Source organism: Haliotis asinina, chromosome 13, assembly GCF_037392515.1.
Source record: "Haliotis asinina isolate JCU_RB_2024 chromosome 13, JCU_Hal_asi_v2, whole genome shotgun sequence".
NCBI classification, from domain to species: Eukaryota; Metazoa; Mollusca; class Gastropoda; order Lepetellida; family Haliotidae; genus Haliotis; species Haliotis asinina.
The window spans coordinates 31,303,269-31,323,619 of NC_090292.1; the positions used below are offsets into that span (position 1 = coordinate 31,303,269).

Here is a 20,351-nt window from a genome sequence, read left to right on the forward strand (position 1 = left end):
GCTGGCTGAAGCTTTCACTGAAGAAAAAGAAAAGCTCCCTGACACAATGTCCATAAAACCACATGTTCTAAGGATTGTAAAACTGAAAAACTCTTCCCTGTGAGGCAAAAACCTAGAAATGTACAGATTGCTCAAGACCTCTAATAAGATTTCTAGATTCTGAATAACAGCAGTATTGTGTGGTTGTGCTTTTAAAGAACGTGAAACGGAAATTAGATTTTGGTGGGACAATGATTAAATTTTGTTACTGCTGCAACAAAAGTATTTAAGATCAAATTCTCAATCGGCCTGATGGGAATGAAATAGAAAGATTTCTCTGAATAACCAGAACCTGACAATGGTTTTGAAGTGTGCCATTAAAGAACCCCCAGTAATGTATTAATCACTGAAAATTCCTTTAATAAACCCCTACATGGAGATGGGGGTCAAGTCATCTATCAATCATTCCCTACACCATAGGGCCAGAACCTGTAAACACTGGTCTTCAGTAAACCCCAGTTTGTCGTAAAAGGCGAGTAACGGGATCGGACGGAAAGGCTTGCTCAATTGGTTGTCACATCTCAATTGTGTAGATGCTCATGATGTTGATTATGGGACTGTCTGGTCCAGACTGGATCATTTACAGCTGCCATATCACTGGAATATTGCGGAGAATTGCTAAACAGTTTCAAGTCCACTTAAAGCAAAGCTTAAGATGTTACCATTATGATTTGTCTTAAGAGGAAACCAGGTCCATTGTGAGGCAGCGTTGGTTTCTAATTAACTGTATGTCAGCATACTGTGTTTATGAAGATCACTGTTGAGAATATCAATCACTGGATTGTCTCATCCGACAAACCACCATCATACATCTGTACTATATCAGTGAATCAGTTTAGTTTAATCCAAGTTTTAGCAATACTCCAGCAATATCACAGCAGGGAACATAAGAAATGGGCTTCACCCATTCCACCAATGTGTGGAATAAAACCCAGGCCTTAGGTATGACAGGCATGTGCTTTGACCACTTCCCTACCCAAACATTTCTAAGAGTGACATTTAACAGTGAGTGAGAATGGTTATATACGCTGTTTTTAGCAATATTCAAGCAATATCACAGCAGGGGACACAGAAAAGGGGCTTCACTCATTGTACCCATGTAGGGAATTGAACCCGGGTCTTCGGCATGACCAGCAATCACTATATCCACTCGGCTGCCCTACTGCCTTGACATTTAACAGAAAAAGTCTACTGTTGCCAGATCATTTATGAACCCAATCAGGGCCTCCAACCCAACAGGGCCTCTAGGAACAAGCAAAAGAGTTACCCACCCTAGTGGATATTCATGTTATCCAGAAATGTTTGTGTAATTCATTAGCAAACACTGCCATCAATCAACAGCAGCCCTAATGGGATTTGACAGCTTCCACTTGTTGTCATAGAACCATGTAATATTTGGATGCCACTGAAATTTCTCGTAATTGTGTACGAAAATCAGATTAAAGCATGTCCATGTGGGATGCATATTGAGAAAGGCTTTGGCTACTAGCAGGGTTGCCATGTTCATGGGCAGGGCAGCAGGGCAGGATAACATGTCCTGGCATTTGTCAACAAGTTCTGAGTCATCACTGGATTAGCATCATCTCACAAACATTTACAGGAGCATCACGCTCTGTGTCTGGACACGATCCACCACATAAAACTATGATTTCTTTGATCACTTGTTTACTTCACAGTGATAATTTTGCACTAATACTGAGGGATTTTTGCATGAGTCCAAAACCAGAAAAAGTCAAGCCAGCTCTATTCCAGGAAAATAGAAAACAGTGTCACAGTTATGATGACATCGTTCTTACTTAAGAATACACAGGTCATTCTGAACATGCATTCTGAATAAGTAAAACTGACACAACTCAAGGTCACTGTGCAAAAAAATAAGTTACTATGCTTGAACCACATCAGGGCCACTTCAGAGTAACCAGTCCTGTTGATTGTGGAAGTCTGACCAACTCAACCACTGACATTTCATCCTGATTCTACTTCTGCTATCAACTTATTCTCATGTTAGTCTAGGATCCTTCAGCCAAAAACAGAAGACACAAACAACTGCTCCTCCTGAACCGTGACTTCCTCCTGTCCCTATCACATTATCATCCATCACTGAATATTCAGAATTCTCTCTCTCTCTCTCACACAGAGAGAGAGAGAGAGAGAGAGAGAGAGAGGGAGGGAGGGAGGGAGGGAGAGAGAGAGAGAGAGAGAGAGAGAGAGAGAGAGAGAGAGAGAGAGAGAGTGAGTCTAAAAGATTGCCCACCCAAGATGACAATTGTTGGTAAGTCTACACTTATGTCAAAACAAATGCTGACACAACTGGTTAAATACAGCCAATGCAAATGCATAATCAGGGTTCGAATTAAGAATAATCAACTAGCACAAGGTGCAACCTAAGGTAAAAAACCTATTTGCACCTGCCAAATTCCAGCTGCAATATTTAACAACAGAAACATGCTACTGACTTTTTCACATGATGTATTCAGAAGTTCCCTCCCTAAAAAATTGACTTGCACCTGGTGCAAGTTAGACTAATACCTAGGTTGCACATTTTAATACTGGGCAGCATCACTGCAAGGAACAATCACTAAATCAAGCCCAGATAATAGTTGACAAGACTAGATTACTGTTATATAAATCCTGCAACAATTACTAACAATACAGCCCATGTAAATCTATAATATTTATTATTATATCATTATTATTATTATAGAATATTTATATAGTGCGCATATTCAAGGCTCTGGTATTTTGTAAGTCTGTAATACTTCACAATCTCTGTGCTTCTTTATAATATTTCATTACGCAAGCATGAAAACTGTTGGGGTTTTTTCTTGTAATATATTTTCATTTCAGAGACTAGATGTAGTCTCAAATCCATGTCAGAAATAATCTCAATTTTCTGGTAGTGATTATACGACTGAACGCTGCAGTTTAAACAGTTTATACAGTAATGAGCGTATTTGATCTTGGATTCAAACAATCTACAAATGGCACATTTTCAGAAAGCGTACTTCCCTAAATTAACTCATATTGACTACAAAAGATGCAATAGCAGTATCTGTCTGTGTTTGTTAAACAGGATCATGGGTTAATGGCGGATGCATGTTCAGGGGGCAGGTGAGGATAGCCCATTACTTGGCACAAGAAACAGGGCAGGAGGGATTCGGAGATGACTAGAACCAGTATGAATCATTGGGTAAATGAGGCATGAGATGGTTCTATTTTATTGCAGGGATTTGAGAAAGTAGGTGCACACTATCAAGTAAAGAAGTGAAAAGAACACATGATAGGCAGGTGCTTCTGATGTCTTAAAAAGAAGCTGCATGATTATTTTAACTATTGGATAACAGCCTCAAGTGAGGTGAGTGAGTGAGTGAGTGAGTGAGTGAGTGAGTGAGTGAGTGAGCGAGTGAGCAAGTAAGAAGGGTTATTCACTGCCGTTTAGCAATATCCCAGCAATTTTAACTGTTAAAACTAACAATATATGGACAACCTGACAATGAGTTTCAGCCAGGTGAGCTGTAACATTGACAGGTGAGCTAAAGAACTGACTTCAGTACACTACTGTACCCATTCAGCAGCCCTGCAGGTGCCTCTTTAAAAATGTCGACTCTGTATTCAGCTTAATGAGCTTCCATCAGTTGATGAGCTGCTTTAGCCAGGTCACATTGACCTGCTCCAAGGCAATGAAGAGGAAAGATCCTGTATTGATCCCAAGTTTTTCATTTGCAACATGGGGAATTTCACATTGAGTTATTTCCCTTTGATGCGTCTATACACGACGTCCTGTCCTTCATTACAAGTTTATTGTTTTTCCAGTACAAAAGCTGCATCCAAATGTCAATGCTTCTATTGATAAATATGACGGACATTTCGCTGCTTTGAATTTGAAATGAATTATCATTTGAAGAAGTATTTTAATTTGAAACGACAAGAAGTGTTGTAGCCTGATCTATGTTGCGTTTAGATTACTAATGCTGAAATGGTGTTTGGTCAAATAGGTTTCCAAGGTTTTACTGTCTTTACCATGCAAATACACATCAAGGAACTGGGACTAACAAACATGTCTAAATTTTTTATAAGTGAGTGAGTTTAGTTTTACACGGCTTTTAGCAGTTTTCCAGCTACATCACAATATAGGTCACCTGAAATGGGGTTCACATATAGCACCCATGTGGGGAATCAAACCCAGGTCTTCAGTGTGACGAGCCAATACTTTAACCACAAGGCTTCACACACGCACGCACGCCCGCACGCATGCATGCACTTGCTGAATGAGCAAAAATCTTTATAATGGCCATTTACAGAGTACTGGTTTACACACTCTTGCTGTGCATGCTCAGATAACCCAAGCTGGCTTTGAGACACTGGAAGGTGATTTATATGATTTATCCCACCAGGTACCCCATTTCTGCTGGATGAACAGAAGCAATTTGGAATAAAGTCACTTGCGTAAGGGGAGATCACTTGTATCACCTCATTGTGGGGCAAGACTGGAGTCCCAGAAAATTTCAGAAGACAAGCTGTCATACCTTACCCATCCAAGGACTCTCCACACCCAACATTGTTTACCTGCAGATGATTTGTGACCAGAGCTCTATGCAAGTTAATAAATGCAGTAGAAAAACATACACCATAGGTGTAAGCGAGAACCACAATTACAAAGGTACTCTGTCAGCCCAGAAACCTTTATAACTTCACTTTAGCATCAAACTCACTCCCTTGTCATAAATAATTATACACACAGAGTGAGTGAGTTTAGTTTTACGCCGCACTCAGCAATATTCTAGCTATATGGCGGCGGTCTGTAAATAATCGAGCCTGGACCAGACAATCCAGTGATCAACAGCATGAGCATCGATCTGCGCAATTGGGAATCGATGACATGTGTCAACCAAGTTATGGCATATATAAATAGAGACCGAGTCCTCCACAAAATGTTTATGTGTGACTTATTGGAATTACATGTGCTTCAACCTATCCTCCAAACAGCTGAGTCTCATTTCACTCAGATAATAAATGAGTAAATTCAACATCAAAGTTTCCTTCTCCTTTAATGAGACTCTTTCAAACTCTAACCCTCTGATTAATTTCCTGACTTGTATCATTAGTAAATGACATAAACATGCTAATTTTCTGTGTATTTGTCCACTTAGCTTAAAACAAAATGTTTTAATCATTACCTTCATACAAAATTTGTTTGTTTGCTAGTTTGTTTGTTAAAAATGAAAGATACAACTTTATGGATTACAACAGACTAAACATATTTTGAACTGAACATATTTTGCTGGAAAAAAAATTAATATAATGACATGGAGCCCTGAGACTTTCATTTTCAGCAGCTAAGGAAATCAAGACTTGCCACTTCTTGCTTTAATGCGTTAAGTGATGTTTCGATGTAGATACTTATATCGTTTTCAAGCTAAAAATGACTACAATCAAATGGTGAGGAGCTTGCATACATGGTACCTTGTGATAAAAAGCTGTTTAAAATCAACAACATTTACATTCTCATTGTTGTTTAATGTCACACTCAATATTAAAGCTATATGGCTGCCGTCTCTTAAGAACCATTGAAACAATATTATTGAGTAAGCCAAAGATTGTGATGCTCCATTAGAAATTGACACTACCAAACCTAGTGACCATCATGTTCCTCATTTTTAAACCATGGATTCATGGACGAGTGAGGGAGTTTGGTTTGAAGTCGCTTTCAGAAATAATCCATAATATCACAGCGTGAGACACCAGGAATGGGCTTCACACATTGTACCCATGTGGGGAACTGAACCCGGATCTTCGGCGTGACGAGCTGACACTTTAAGAACTTGGCTTCCTGACCAATCCCCTAGCATAGTGGAAATGGTCTTGGCAAGTACAAGCACATCAAAAGGCTCAGAGAAGTAAAAATTCATGACGCCACCTTTAATATGTGTAACCTAGCTCATATCACAATTATCTACATCCTCAGGCAAATGTTTAAAATTTGCTGATTCGGCAGTAAATGATATTCATCCATTCGCTCACAGATGGGGCTGTGTAATTGACAACTGAAAGCCCTACAAGTAAAGAATTGCTGACAAAACCCAGGAAATTATTGATGGGTCTGCCGAGCCGAATCTCCTTCATTCTGGCCACCATGTATATGTATTCTTCACTACATCCTGGTTTCGTCCTGTTATTCCTACAGTTCCCGTGTCAGACTACACTGACACAACACGGCTCCCGAACATCAATATCGATCGGAACTCGAAATCAAATTACACCATCTCATCCTTCAACCAAGCCAAATTCTTACTCAAAAGCATCTGTTTTCAAAGGAGACTTGGAGACCGTAATCTAAATTTCATAGTAATTTGCTTTTGTGGAAAACTAACCATTACGTGGATTAACACCAAAAATAGTACCAGTGAACTGCAGAGTTATGCCCCTTTGATCATTAGTGTGGTATGACCGTACTCAAATCAATTCTTCAAGGGTTTTTTGATGGACTGTTTGAAACGTTAGTTCATAATACTTCAAAGAAGTTTGTGCACTCTGAGCTAGGGTCAGCCATGAAGGTTTCTCTTGGAGGACAACAGGTTCTCACATGAAGGAGAAATGGGATGATGGTTAGGGTTGGGGACTTCCAGGCTGGGAAGGGGCATGATGAAGGGGTAGGGAAGATCAAGGATGGGGTGGAATATGGTAGGGGTAGGGGACATCTGGGTGCCAGGTGTGGTGGGATGGGGAGAAAGATGGGGAAGACAAAGAGGAGATGGAGACATGAGAGGGGAGAAGAGTACCTGTAGGGGTGGGTAGCTAGAGACATGAGGGGTGGAGGGGAGACGAGGAGGGATGGGGGATGGGGACATGAGAGGGGGAGAGGAGTACCTGTAGGGGAGGGTAGCTAGAGACATGAGGGGTGGAGGGGAGATGAGGAGGGATGGGGACATGAGAGGGGGAGAGGAGTACCTGTAGGGGAGGGTAGCTAGAGACATGAGAGGTGAAGGGGAGACAAGGAGGGATGGGGACATGAGAGGGGAGAGGAGTACCTGTAGGGGAGGGTAGCTAGAGACATGAGGGGTGGAGGGGAAAAAAGGAGGGATGGGGGATGGGGACATGAGATGGGAGAGGAGTACCTGTAAGGGAGGGTAGCTAGAGACATGAGGTGTAGGGGGAAGACAAGGAGGGATGGGGGTGGGAGATGGGGACATGAGAGGGGAGAGGAGTACCTGCAGGGGAGGGTAGCTAGAGACATGAGGGGTAGGGGGAAGACAAGGAGGGATGGGGGATGGGGATATGAGAGGGGAGAGGAGTACCTGTAAGGGACGGTAGCCAGAGACATGAAGGGTGAAGGGAAGACATGGAGGGATGGGAATGGGGGATGGAGACATGGGAGGGGAGAGGAGTACCTGTTGGGGAGATGTAGAGACACAGCATTCATCATACAAGACTACAAGAAAGTACCTGTAGTAACTTACGTTTGACGGCATACTCCGAACTGTCACATACTTCCAGTCCATCCTGATGTGAACTCCTGATAATTCTCCATAAATCTGGGACTATATTATTCCTTTCTCCTTTCTGCATAAATCTTTATCCCGATTACTTCACAATTTCAAATTTACCATAACCAAAGACCAAAAAAGTATTTCTTTAACTGCATGTTTGTTTAAGTACAAAAGAAATCACAGAAATGAGCCAAAGTTTCAAATATCAAAACTGTTATTCTGCAAGTATAGTGAAAAAATGCTAATGAATTTCACAATATATCACTTCGTAATCCATGAATATCCACATTAAGAGCGGGTAATACTGTTTAATTCTCAAGTTTCAAATGAAATTTTCAACCACAAAAACTATTATCCTGAAGACAAATGCAGGTAACAAATGTTAGTCATTCTACCAACTTTCAATGTTTCTATGCTGTTTGAGAAATACAGAAATTCCTCAGGAAGTTTACAGTTTACCACAATAATTTGGCAAAATATGCATCACATACATACTAATCCAAATGCTCTTCCCACCAGAGATTCCAAAGCTGATGTGCACATAAGAATAACCAATTTTCCTTCTGATGGAAAGTATGCTACACATCTCTCTTAAAACAGAGAGACTGATTACAATAACATCATTATTTCAACATCCCACAGGTTAAGAATACAGCTCAAATATTGATTATAACCTCAAACCAATTTATAATCAATTAAATTATTTTAAATACCCAATAATTACTCTAAATCAGAAGGGATTACTCAATAAAACTGAAAGTCAGATAGTTACAATTTAATTCACTTATGGTTTAAAAAGGGAAAGGTTTCCAATTTTATGACAGATAAAGTGCATCTAAAATTTACGTTATAATCAGTCTGTTCTGTCTTTTTCAAAGTCTCAAGTTTTGTTTTTCACTTAACTGGAATGTCTCAAGTTTTGTTTCTCACTTAACCTGAATGTCAGTTATACTAACACATAACTTATTAGTCTGTTAATCAGGGTGGTCTGCATTAACAAATATCAAACTTAAATATCTAAAATACTAAGAAATACAATTATACAATGAATACACTGTCCCTCTAACAGACTGGCATTCCTGTACTGTCCACTCATCTAGACTTGCTTCTTTAAAGTACAGAATTATCATACACTGCATCCTGGTTATAACGCAGCCCTGGGTATAATGCCACCCTAGTATAATGCCACCCTATTATAATGCCACCTGGTTATAATGCCACCCTATTATAATGCCCCTGGTCATAATGCCACCCTATTATAATGCCCCTGGTTATAATGCCCCACTCATTATAATGCCACCTTGGGTATAATGCCCCTGGTCATAATGCCACCCTGGGTATAATGCCACCTGGTCATAATGCCACCCTGGTTACATTGCCCTAGTTATATATATAATGATCCTGGTCATAATGCCACCCTGGGTATAATGTCACCCTGGGTATAATGCCACCTTGGGTATAATGCCACCTGGTCATAATGCCACCCTGGGTGTAATGCCACCCTGGATATAATGCCACCTGGTCATAATGCCACCCTGGATATAATGCCACCTGGTCATAATGCCACCCTGGGTATAATGCCACCATGGCTATAATGCCACCGTCCTGTCACTACAGATTTCCTGCCTATATAATACCCATCCATGAGCTTAGCATTCAGTACAGCCTTGAAGCAAGGTAATGGGAAATGTAATCCCTAACATAATGCTTGTTGTATTAACACTCATCTAAAAAGTAAAAACTCCCACACAAGCATTAGTATAAAACTAATATTGACAGTACATATCGTATCTGATCCAATACACTGCTTTCACCATCTCATGCAGTATTAGGATGAACACAGACTGAAAACCATCTCCACAACATTCAAATCCCCAATGTAATAACTTCAGAACATTGTACATCGATGATGAAAGGGATATTCACCACCAGAAAAACAGAAATAATTGTTTGAAGTCATTGCTTCAGGCAATCTTTGACATTTCTTCCATTGCCTTGGGAGATGTCTACACCAGTCTGACCGCTGACAAACACAAGTCAGCTTGTCACCAATAAAGGGAAGACCCTTTACCAAGGTACAGCTCATTCATCAGCACAACACTCTGATCACTAGTAAGGTGAAGTTCAATGAATGAGTGAGTGAGTATGGTTTTACACCTCTTTTAGCAATGTTCCTGCAATATCACAGGGGCACCAGAAATGAGCTTCACCCATTGAACCCATGTGTGGAATCAAATCCGGTCTTGGGCGAGACAAGCAAATGCCTTAACCACTTGGCTACCCCCATCACCCCTGAAGATCACTGACCAAACACTGATTGATTGCATGTTTGCGGTTTAAAGCAGCACTTTATCAAATTCAGCTTTCTTCTAGTCTGTGTCACAGCCCCTGAACCCTTCCACATAGATTTCCCTGCAAGGCTAAAGACATAAATGAAGCAAGTCTAGATTTACCCAGGCTCTCCCAACTCATTGAGGCTCCTTTTCAATTTAAATGGGTTTGTTTTGTTATTATCAATATTATACACAGTGACTTGAGCATTAGTCCACGTCATCTCCTACATTAAGCTTTTTGTAGTTTTGTTCTTTAATGTCACTCAGCAATATTCAAGTTATAAGGCATCAGTCTGAAAACCAGTCTAGTTTGAACCATACAACCCAGTGATCAACAACATGACCATCAGTTGGGATACAATGGCATGTGTCAAACAAACTTGACCATCCGATCCTTTAGTCACCACGTATGACTAGCATGGGTCATAGGAGATCAAATCTAACCCCAATCTTCAAGGATTCATAACAATTGGAGAACACACTGTATGACCATCAACTTTGACAAATTGAGTTCGATACAGCCTCTTCAAGATGATCCCGTAAATCAAACTCTCTACACACATGTGCAACATGCCACCTAAAGGCCTAAGCCTGTAGCTAATTCTGTGTGTAGAGGGGTGAGTTTAGTTATATGCCGCACTCAGCAATATTCTAGCTACATGGCCTCAGTGTGTAAATCATTGAGTCTGGTCCAGACAAGCCAGTGATCAATAACATGAGCATTGGTCTGTGGGATACGATGCCGTTTCAACCAAGTAAGCGAGTCTGACCACCGTTAGTCACCTCTTACAAAAAGCATGGGTTACTGAGTAAGCGAGTGAGTGAGTGAGTTTGGTTTTACGCAGATTTTAGCAATATTCCAGCGATATCACGGCGGGGCACACCAGAAAATAGGCCTCACACATTGTACCCATGAGGGGAATCGAACCCGGGGCTTTGGCATGACGAGTGAATGCTTTAACCACTAGGCTACCCCACCGGCCCCCATGGGTTACTGAAGGCCAATATTCTAACCCGGGCCTCTTGTATGTAGAAGGCCATTGGGGTTCAACATCATTTGAAAATGAATATGAAGATTTTGAAACAGCCATCAAAATATTCTCTAATTGTACAGGGAGATTTGTACACAAAGAACAACATCCCAATTTTATATACTGAAGATTTTTAATCATCTCTGATACAAATTTCACAGTCATTTTGAAGCCGCCTGCACTACATCATCTCTGAAGCCAGACTCTCTATAGACATATGGGGCATGCACACGAGCTATGATCAAAGGCCAAAATGTATAACCATGACTTCAGCCAGAATTCAACTGGGCTTCAACACAGGGTTTAATGCAATGCACTGTGTCCTATATGCAATAATATACAGAGTGGATACAGAAAAAAACTGTCTCCTAGCTTCTGCACAAGAATATTCTTAACACAACATTATTGCTACGATATATAAATGAAATAATTCCCAAAAGGCACCAACTCATTACTTTACTGTATTTGTCTGTAAGCCAGACTAGTTTCATTTCTTGCTTTACAGATTTTGTCCTCAGGAAACCTAAAGGTAGGAGAGAAATAAATAAATCACCAGTCCAAGTAAAAGTCCTTCTAAATATTAAGAGTATTTTAGCATTTATGTTTTGCAATTTATGAAATGTATATGGGACAAAAGGCAATCTAAAATGAAAAGATTCTTGCAAGTTTACATTTCTGGCCAAATACAGAAATTAAAACCACAGAAATATTTTTTGTTGTTGCTTCTTATTCTTGAAAAAATCTGACTGGTGGACTGTAAACCAAGAAATAATCTTAGTCTGGTCTCAAGAACCAACACGATTAGTTGTCTGTACTCATGTTTTAGAGGCAAAGTAAAATCCGTAACAGCCCCTAAGATATCCTCCACTGGCTAGTTCCTTATGTACACATGTACTCACACTCTTTACACAAGTAGGGATTATATAGCTATTATCTTACACATTGGGAGGAAATAAAAGATATATACCACTGATAGCAGCAAAGTGATCTATTCTCTTATCGTCAAGTACTTGCACATGTAAAAGGTGCTTACTAACTCAGTGAGGAGCCTCTGTTCTTTTCCATACAATCTATGTATAAATGAAGGAGACGCTCCCCACCCTGTTCATCCTGCACAATCTGCACAATCACCCATCACATCCTGTAATATCTGTACAATCACCCTTTCCCTTCCTGTACAATCTGTACAATCACCCTCTCACTTCCTGTACATTCATATCAGTGTATACACTTAAATCTCCCACAATGTCGAAAGACTTTAAACAGCATTTAAAACAGTCAGCAAACATACAGAGTCATAATGATAAATCCACTTTCCTAACAACTAATATTCTATGAATGCAACACTAATCCTATTTCCCTACCAACGTATGTTCTATTATGCAACATGCAATCCCATTTCCATGTAAAAGCTAATTCCATGTAATCTTATCTCTCGTTTCCAAATGTCCCTCACAGTGTGTGAGATATTTCTCTTTAACTTCTGTGAATTATCTAAATACTATATGGTTGATGTGCAGCAATGCACATTCTCTGTCAAGGCTGATTAACATAAGGAGCTCCACAAAAAAATTCCTCCCTGCCATCAGAAACCTAATCTGTCTGGTGCAAGGTAGACAACTCTAGCTGACTCATCCGCTGGGTAAAGTTCAGACATCTGTATTTTAGCCAATCAAACACATGTGTGATTAAAAATCAAATCTGACATTCTATATTCATTTGGGGCCTGTCCTTAATTGAAGGGAAGTTAATTAGACATGACTTTTCTTTGAAATGGCACACTGCTGTCTGACAAATTGAACATATTTTTGAAAAACAAAATCCCCAAAAGAACATTTCAATTTCACATTTCAGTTATAATGCATAGAGGGGTTAGGGTTAGGGGTGGAAGTGGAGGCGCCTCTTCCCCCCTTTTTTAATCATCTAAGTCTATTACATGACCATTAAATCTCTCATGAAAAATGGTGAAATGAACCCCTCCTTTCTCAAAAAGCTGCAGCTGACCCAGCTATTCAAGGGAGATAACTGTGTAGTCACAATATACAATGATTCAACATATCTCAGCTCAACAACAATAGTTTCATTCAAAACAACCAGGTGATGTAAAACTCACAACACCTCAGTTCACTCTAAAAGACAAATATAGCACGATTAACCCACCTTCCCCACCTTTGGATCCACCCCTTCTGCTCACTGACAGCAAGACTGCAACATTCGCCATAAGGGAGGTAACTCTTTTGTGTATTCACAAAGTGACATAACACTCTTAAATCCCCACCTTACCAAAGGCGTTATGACCAAACATCAGCACAAGGAAGGCAAGTCTCTCTGTGTAAAACCATCTGTGATGAAACACAAACAACACAGCTCACATACAACAAATGACTCACAACTTTCAAAACAAGTGAAGCAAGTCTACCGTGTCTTCATGAAGCAAGTACCTATAAACACAGCTCATAGAGGCAGCATATGTTGTTCGACATTCATCCCAAGGGAGATGACAACGTGTGTGTAGAAAGCTACGACTGACGTACCACTGTCAACACAGCTCACTAACCTAAGGAGGTAACTCTCCTGCAAATATGATTGCCAATTAGCAGCAATAATAAAAAACATTCAACACATGGGAAGTAACTTTACTGATGACGTGACATTCATTAGCAGCAAATAATGCTTTACACATTGTACCCACATGGAGAACCGAACCCAGGTCATCACATGACCAGCAAACGCTTCAACAATTTTCCAAGGTAATAATACAGCAGATATGCTAAGCAAAAGATGGCGAACATTTAGCATAAGGGAGATAACTCTATTGTGCGTTTAGAAAGCCCCCAGTCATGTTAGATTAACAACACAGCTCACTAACCCAAGGGAGGTAACTCATGCTAACGTGATGCTTACAAGCATCCACAAGGGAGGTAACTCTACTGTGCAGCCCTATGTAACATTAACAGCACAGCTCACTGACACTGCCAAGACACAACAAGCTTTTGTTGGCAAAACTACAAGCACCATCGACATCATCGACCCAATGTACATGTTGGCACAGAAACAATAAATATGGTTCATATCAACACACACGATTGCTGGTGCATATTTTGCTTATTAATATCCCACGATGCACTGCCACCACTTAACACTGGGCAGACGTTGCTCCATGATGAGGCAATCTCCCAGCAAGATAGGCACAGGTTTAATGGGTCCGAGGTTATCCATGAAAGTGTATGCACCTGCGGCTAAATGGGAAAGTCTCCAATCATTTACGACCAAGTACACCAGCATGTACATGTACAGTCAGACCTATCTCACATATGAGAAACTTGTAACAAAAATGTCAGGGATGGAGTTCAATATTTATATTTTGAATAGAATTATTTGGTTTGGTGCATGTCTACAATCTTTTCTTTCAGCAAGTACAGATATTACTCCAGCTAGATATTGGAGAGAAACAAAGATGATGTATATCCCCATCACATCCATCACACCCTGCATCCTAACTGTCCCTTCCCTATGCCATCAACACTTGTAAACACTCACTCTATTTTTCTCTGTCACACCCCTTTCAGCCCACCCCTTTCAGCCCACCTTCAGCCCAACTATGCTAACTTACCTAAATGCTCACTTCCCTTTCCCCATCCAGTTCTTCCCATCATTTAAGGTCACCACCCCCTTACTGTCAACTCTCCTCAACATTCTATCTTTCCTCATTACACCCCTTCCCAAATTCTTCCCTTTCAACCCTCCAGTCCCACCACATCAAATCTACCACAATTCTTCCCTTCCAACCCTCCAGGCCCACCACATCAAATCTACCACAATTCTTCCCTTCCAACCCTCCAGCCCCACCCCATCAAATCTACCACAATTCTTCAGTCCAACCCTCCAGCCCCACCCCATCAAATCAACCCTCCAGCCCTACCACATCAAATCTGCTACAATTCTTCCCTTCCAACCCTCCAGCCCCACCCCATCAAATCTACCACAATTCTTCCCTTCCAACCCTCCTGCCCCACCCCATCAAATCTACCACAATTCTTCAGTCCAACCCTCCAGCCCCATCCCATCAAATCTACCACAATTCTTCCCTTCCAAACCTCCTGCCCCACCACATCAAATCTACCACAATTCTTCCCTTCCAAACCTCCTGCCCCACCACATCAAATCTACCACAATTCTTCCCTTCCGAACCTCCAGCCCCATCCCATCATATCTACCACAATTCTTCCCTTCCAACCCTCCAGCCCCACCCCATCAAATCTACCACAATTCTTCCCTTCCAACCCTCCAGCCCCACCCCATCAAATCTACCACAATTCTTCAGTCCAACCCTCCAGCCCCATCCCATCAAATCAACCCTCCAGCCCTACCACATCAAATCTGCTACAATTCTTCCCTTCCAACCCTCCAGCCCCACCCCATCAAATCTACCACAATTCTTCCCTTCCAACCCTCCAGCCCCACCCCATCAAATCTACCACAATTCTTCAGTCCAACCCTCCAGCCCCATCCCATCAAATCTACCACAATTCTTCCCTTCCAAACCTCCTGCCCCACCCCATCAAATCTACCACAATTCTTCCCTTCCAAACCTCCTGCCCCACCACATCAAATCTACCACAATTCTTCCATTCCAAACCTCCAGCCCCATCCCATCAAATCTACCACAATTCTTCCCTTCCAACCCTCCAGCCCCACCCCATCAAATCTACCACAATTCTTCCCTTCCAACCCTCCAGCCCCATCCCATCAAATCTACCACAGTCCTCCCCTTCCAACCCTCCTGCCCCACCCCATCAAATCTACCACAATTCTTCCCTTCCAACCCTCCTGCCCCACCCAATCAAATCTGCCACAATTATTCCCTTCCAAACCTCCTGACCCACCCTATCAAATCTGCTACAATTCTTCCCTTCCAACCCTCCAGCCCCACCCCATCAAATCTACCACAATTCTTCCCTTCCAACCCTCCAGCCCCATCCCATCAAATCTACTAACTAAAGTCATTCTGATTATACAACTTCCCCATGTTTTCTGCCTCCATCACCCCCCACCCCATCCATTCCCTCCGAGTGAGCACTGTATATTATTGATCTCAGACTCAATATCCTCCACCAACATAGCCTCTGCTGTAATCTCAACTTCTACTTGCACAACCAAACAATTAGGTTCCAGTCGGCAACAGACAGAAGCCATAAAATACAATCTGCGGAAATTGAGAAAATATTTTATTGTATTTACCTACTTAATCAGCTGGTTACTCAATAATTTGATACAACTTGGCAAGAGGGCAGAGGGAAGTTTTCCAACATATCTGATCATTAGAACTTTACACTAAACTTTAGTTAAGCATCGTCCTGGAACAGTGCCAAAATTCCATCAGATTATAACTGTTTTCAAACCCAAATTAAAAAAAAGTTATTTATATTCAACACATTATTGCTTTTGATCCGCTTTCACCAATACTTGAAGAAGAATAGATATGTCCATCCACAGGAAAAAATTAATTCATGAGTTTGCCTGAGAATGTATAAATAACAAATGCAACATTGCATCAAAAGTGCTGAATTGCAAAACAACTTCACATTTTCGTACTAGCACTACCATCTATTCTACAACAGCAAACTGTCATCATTTGTGGTATCAAGGGCAAGAAAACAAAGCCTCTCTTTCAGACAGAACATAAAAACGTTTCTCTTGTGAAGTATTGCAAAACTAATTGAGTAAAACGACTGGCGATCTATGAATGATTCAAACCTCGGCTCCACTGGTACTGGCTTCCAAAGAAGTACAATGTTTACAGTCCCTTTAGGCTTCATTAATATCCCTTTAGAGATGTTGCTAAGTGCGTCTCCATGCTTCGTAGTCACCATCACAAACACTGACACCTATACTACTTTCCAACAACTTGTAACATTCATTTAACGGAAATAAAAGCTCCTATTTGAAAACTGTACACAAAAATATGCTTCTGAGAGCACAATGTTGTTCTTGATAATCATCAGCCAACAGGCAACAAGACTGTCATACTGTTCGCTGAGGGCTAACAAAGTTGAACATTTTTTCACTACTTTCTTTCAACTTGTTCCACTTGTTCAACCATAAAGGAACCCCTAAAGAGTAAAAGTACTCAACAATTTGCTATTTCGAGTTGCATGAGTATGTCACAGTTGTCTGACTGAGAAGACTCCAAGCATGTAACATTGTACATGTTATTCTCTGATGGGCTATTAAGGCCCACTGTAATTCATACTACTTCCCTACAACTTGCCGAAATTGTTTAACCAAACTGTATAAAAATTTGCTGCTTGGCATGGAATAAAGACTTAGGTTTCTGGTGTTATGTTGAACAGACATGCAGGTGAAACTTACTGGAATATGCTTCTTTGAAGTGTTTCTTGTTACTTGTAAAGGTGGTCTGAGTGAGTGATTGGATCTGGTTTAGAAAGTTTGTGCCACATTTCAGTAACACCATTGCTAGGTACACCAGAAACTAGCTTCACATGTTGTACAAATGAGGAGAATCAAACCCAGACTTTTGTCATGACAAGCGAACACTTAACCACAAGGCTACCTTCATGCCGCATAACCCTTCTACCATCAGAAAACAATTAATACTATTACATGTACAACTAATAATTGCCTGCAGAAAACGCAAAATACCAATACTGCCCAACTAATGCATGTCTGCAAGAAAACAATGCAAAAAACTATTACTTATACACATAAGTAAACATGAGAAATACTATTACTTCTACAAAAAGTAAATGACCACAGACAATGACATTAGGCACTATGACGAGCACAACTAATAAATAACTACTGAAAACAATGCAAGACACCACCAACAGAAAAACTAATAAAGGACTACAGAAAATTATGTAAGATATTATTACTCGCACAACTAATAAACAACTGCAGAAAACAATGTAATATACTACTACCAGTACAACTGATTATAATATAGATGACAGTCATGAGGATTTCCACAGAGAATCAGATGATTTTATACAGTAACAGCAACCAAAATACAGATTTCATGGCTGTGGTATAACGGCTGTAGAATGTTCAGCAGAATTATAGAGTTTCAGTTTAGATGACATTCATCTTTTGTCTGCAAATGGCGGCAAAAATGTACAAGACACAGGATTTTGAAATGGCCTGTTTATCGAGTAACTTAAATTGCATGAAGAAAGTGCAGAAAGAGTCTCATTACTTCCAATTAAATGAGATGGATTACCCACGTTTCAACATGAAGCCAAGGACTTGCTGTCTATCAATACAAAAACACCCCAGTGTGAGGAGGAAAGGTTCCTGGTGCAGAGAGTTTATCACTCTACTCCACCCCTCCACCTTGGCTGATAATCATTTGACACTAAAAATATCATAAATTGGTTGTAAAAGGCCAGCTTGATTTTAGATTAGCAATTACAAGTAACATGATCTGTAGCAGGCAAATGTTGCTATTCATATAGACATTTTGGGTCATCCACAGCCTGGGGTGTTGGGTGATACTCTTTCATTCAGTTGGTGGTGTTGGGTCAGTCTGAAGGTGTTGGGTCAGTCTGAAGGTGTTGCATTGTTTGAAGGTGTTTGGTCTGTATGAAGGTGTTAGATCAGTCTGAAGGTGCTAGGTCAGCCTGAAGGTGTTGGGTCTGTCTGATGGGGTTGGGTCAGGATGGGGTTAGGTCAGTCTGAAGGTATTGGGACAGTCAGAAGGTGTTAGATCAGTCTGATGGTGTTGAGTCAGTCTGAAAGTGTTGGGTTAGTCTGATGGTGGTGGGTCAGTCTGATGGTGGTGGGTCAGTCTGATGATGTTGGGTCAGTCTGAAGGTGTTGGGTCAGTCTGATGGTGTTGGGTCAGTCTGATGGTGTTGAATCAGTCTGAAGGTGTTTGGTCAGTCTGATGGTGTTGGGTCAGGATGGTGTTGGGTCAGTCTGAAGATATTGCATTGTTTGAAGGTACTGGGTCTGTAAGGTGTTAGGGCTGTCTGAAGGTGCTGAGTCAGCTGTGTTGGGTCAGTCTGAAGGTGTTGGGTCAGTCTGAAGGTGCTGGGTCAGTCTGATAGTGTTGGGTCAGTCTGAAGGTGCTGGGTCAGTCTGATTGTGTTGGGTCAGTCTGATTGTGTTGGGTCAGTCTGAAGGCATTGCGTTGTTTGAAGGTACTGAGTCTGTAAGAAGGTGTTAGGGCTGTCTGAAGGTGCTGGGTCAGCTGTGTTGGGTCAGTCTGAAGGCATTGCGTTGTTTGAAGGTACTGGGTCTGTAAGAAGGTGTTAGGGCTGTCTGAAGGTGCTGGGTCAGCTGTGTTGGGTCAGTCTGAAGGCATTGCGTTGTTTGAAGGTACTGGGTCTGTAAGAAGGTGTTAGGGCTGTCTGAAGGTGCTGGGTCAGCTGTGTTGGGTCAGTCTGAAGGCATTGCATTGTTTGAAGGTACTGGGTCTGTAAGAAGGTGTTAGGGCTGTCTGATGGGGTTGGGTCAGAATGGGGTGAGGTTAGTCTGAAGGTGCTGGATCAGTCTGGTGGGGTTGGGTCAGAATGGGGTTAGGTTAGTCTGAAGGTGCTGGATCAGTCTGATGGGGTTGGGTCAGAATGGGGTTAGGTTAGTCTGAAGGTGCTGGGTCAGTCTGATGGGGTTGGGTCAGAATGGGGTTAGGTTAGTCTGAAGGTGCTGGATCAGTCTGAAGGTGTTAGATCAGTCTGAAGGTGTTGGGTCAGTCTGAAAGTGTTGGGTCAGTCTGATGGTGGTTGGTCAGTCTGAAGGTGTTGGGTCAGTCTGATGGTGGTGAGTCAGTCTGATGGTGGTGGGTCAGTATGAAGGTGTTGGGTCAGTATGAAGGTGTTGGGTCAGTTTGATGGTGTTGGGTCAGTATGAAGGTGTTGGGTCTGTCTGATGGTAGTGGGTCAGTCTGAAGGTGTTGGGTCAGTCTGATGATGGTGGGTCAGTCTGAAGGTGTTGGGTCAGTATGAAGGTGTTGGGTCAGTTTGATGGTGTTGGGTCAGTCTGAAGGTGTTGGGTCTATATGAAGGTGCTGGGTCAGCTTGAAGTTGCTGGGTCTTTATGAAGGTGTTGGGTCAGTCTGATGGTGGTGGGTCAGTCTGATGGTGGTGGGTCAGTATGAAGGTGTTGGGTCAGTATGAAGGTGTTGGGTCAGTTTGATGGTGTTGGGTCAGTATGAAGGTGTTGGGTCTGTCTGATGGTAGTGGGTCAGTCTGAAGGTGTTGGGTCAGTCTGATGATGGTGGGTCAGTCTGAAGGTGTTGGGTCAGTTTGATGGTGTTGGGTCAGTCTGAAGGTGTTGGGTCTATATGAAGGTGCTGGGTCAGCTTGAAGTTGCTGGGTCTTTATGAAGGTGTTGGGTCAGTATGAATGGGTTGGGTCAGTCTGAAGGTGTTGGGTTAGTCTGGTGGTGTTGGGTCAGTCTGAAGGTGTTGTGTCTGTCTGAAGGTGTTGGGTCTGTCTGAT

The 20,351-nt window shown here is 41.6% G+C and overlaps 1 protein-coding gene across 2 annotated transcripts in view; it reads right to left on the minus strand.

Annotated features, from left to right (window-relative positions):
- The window catches only part of LOC137259305 (colorectal mutant cancer protein-like), a 118,458-nt gene that overhangs the window by 56,052 nt on the left and 42,055 nt on the right, over positions 1 to 20,351 (minus strand). The window lies entirely within an intron of this gene.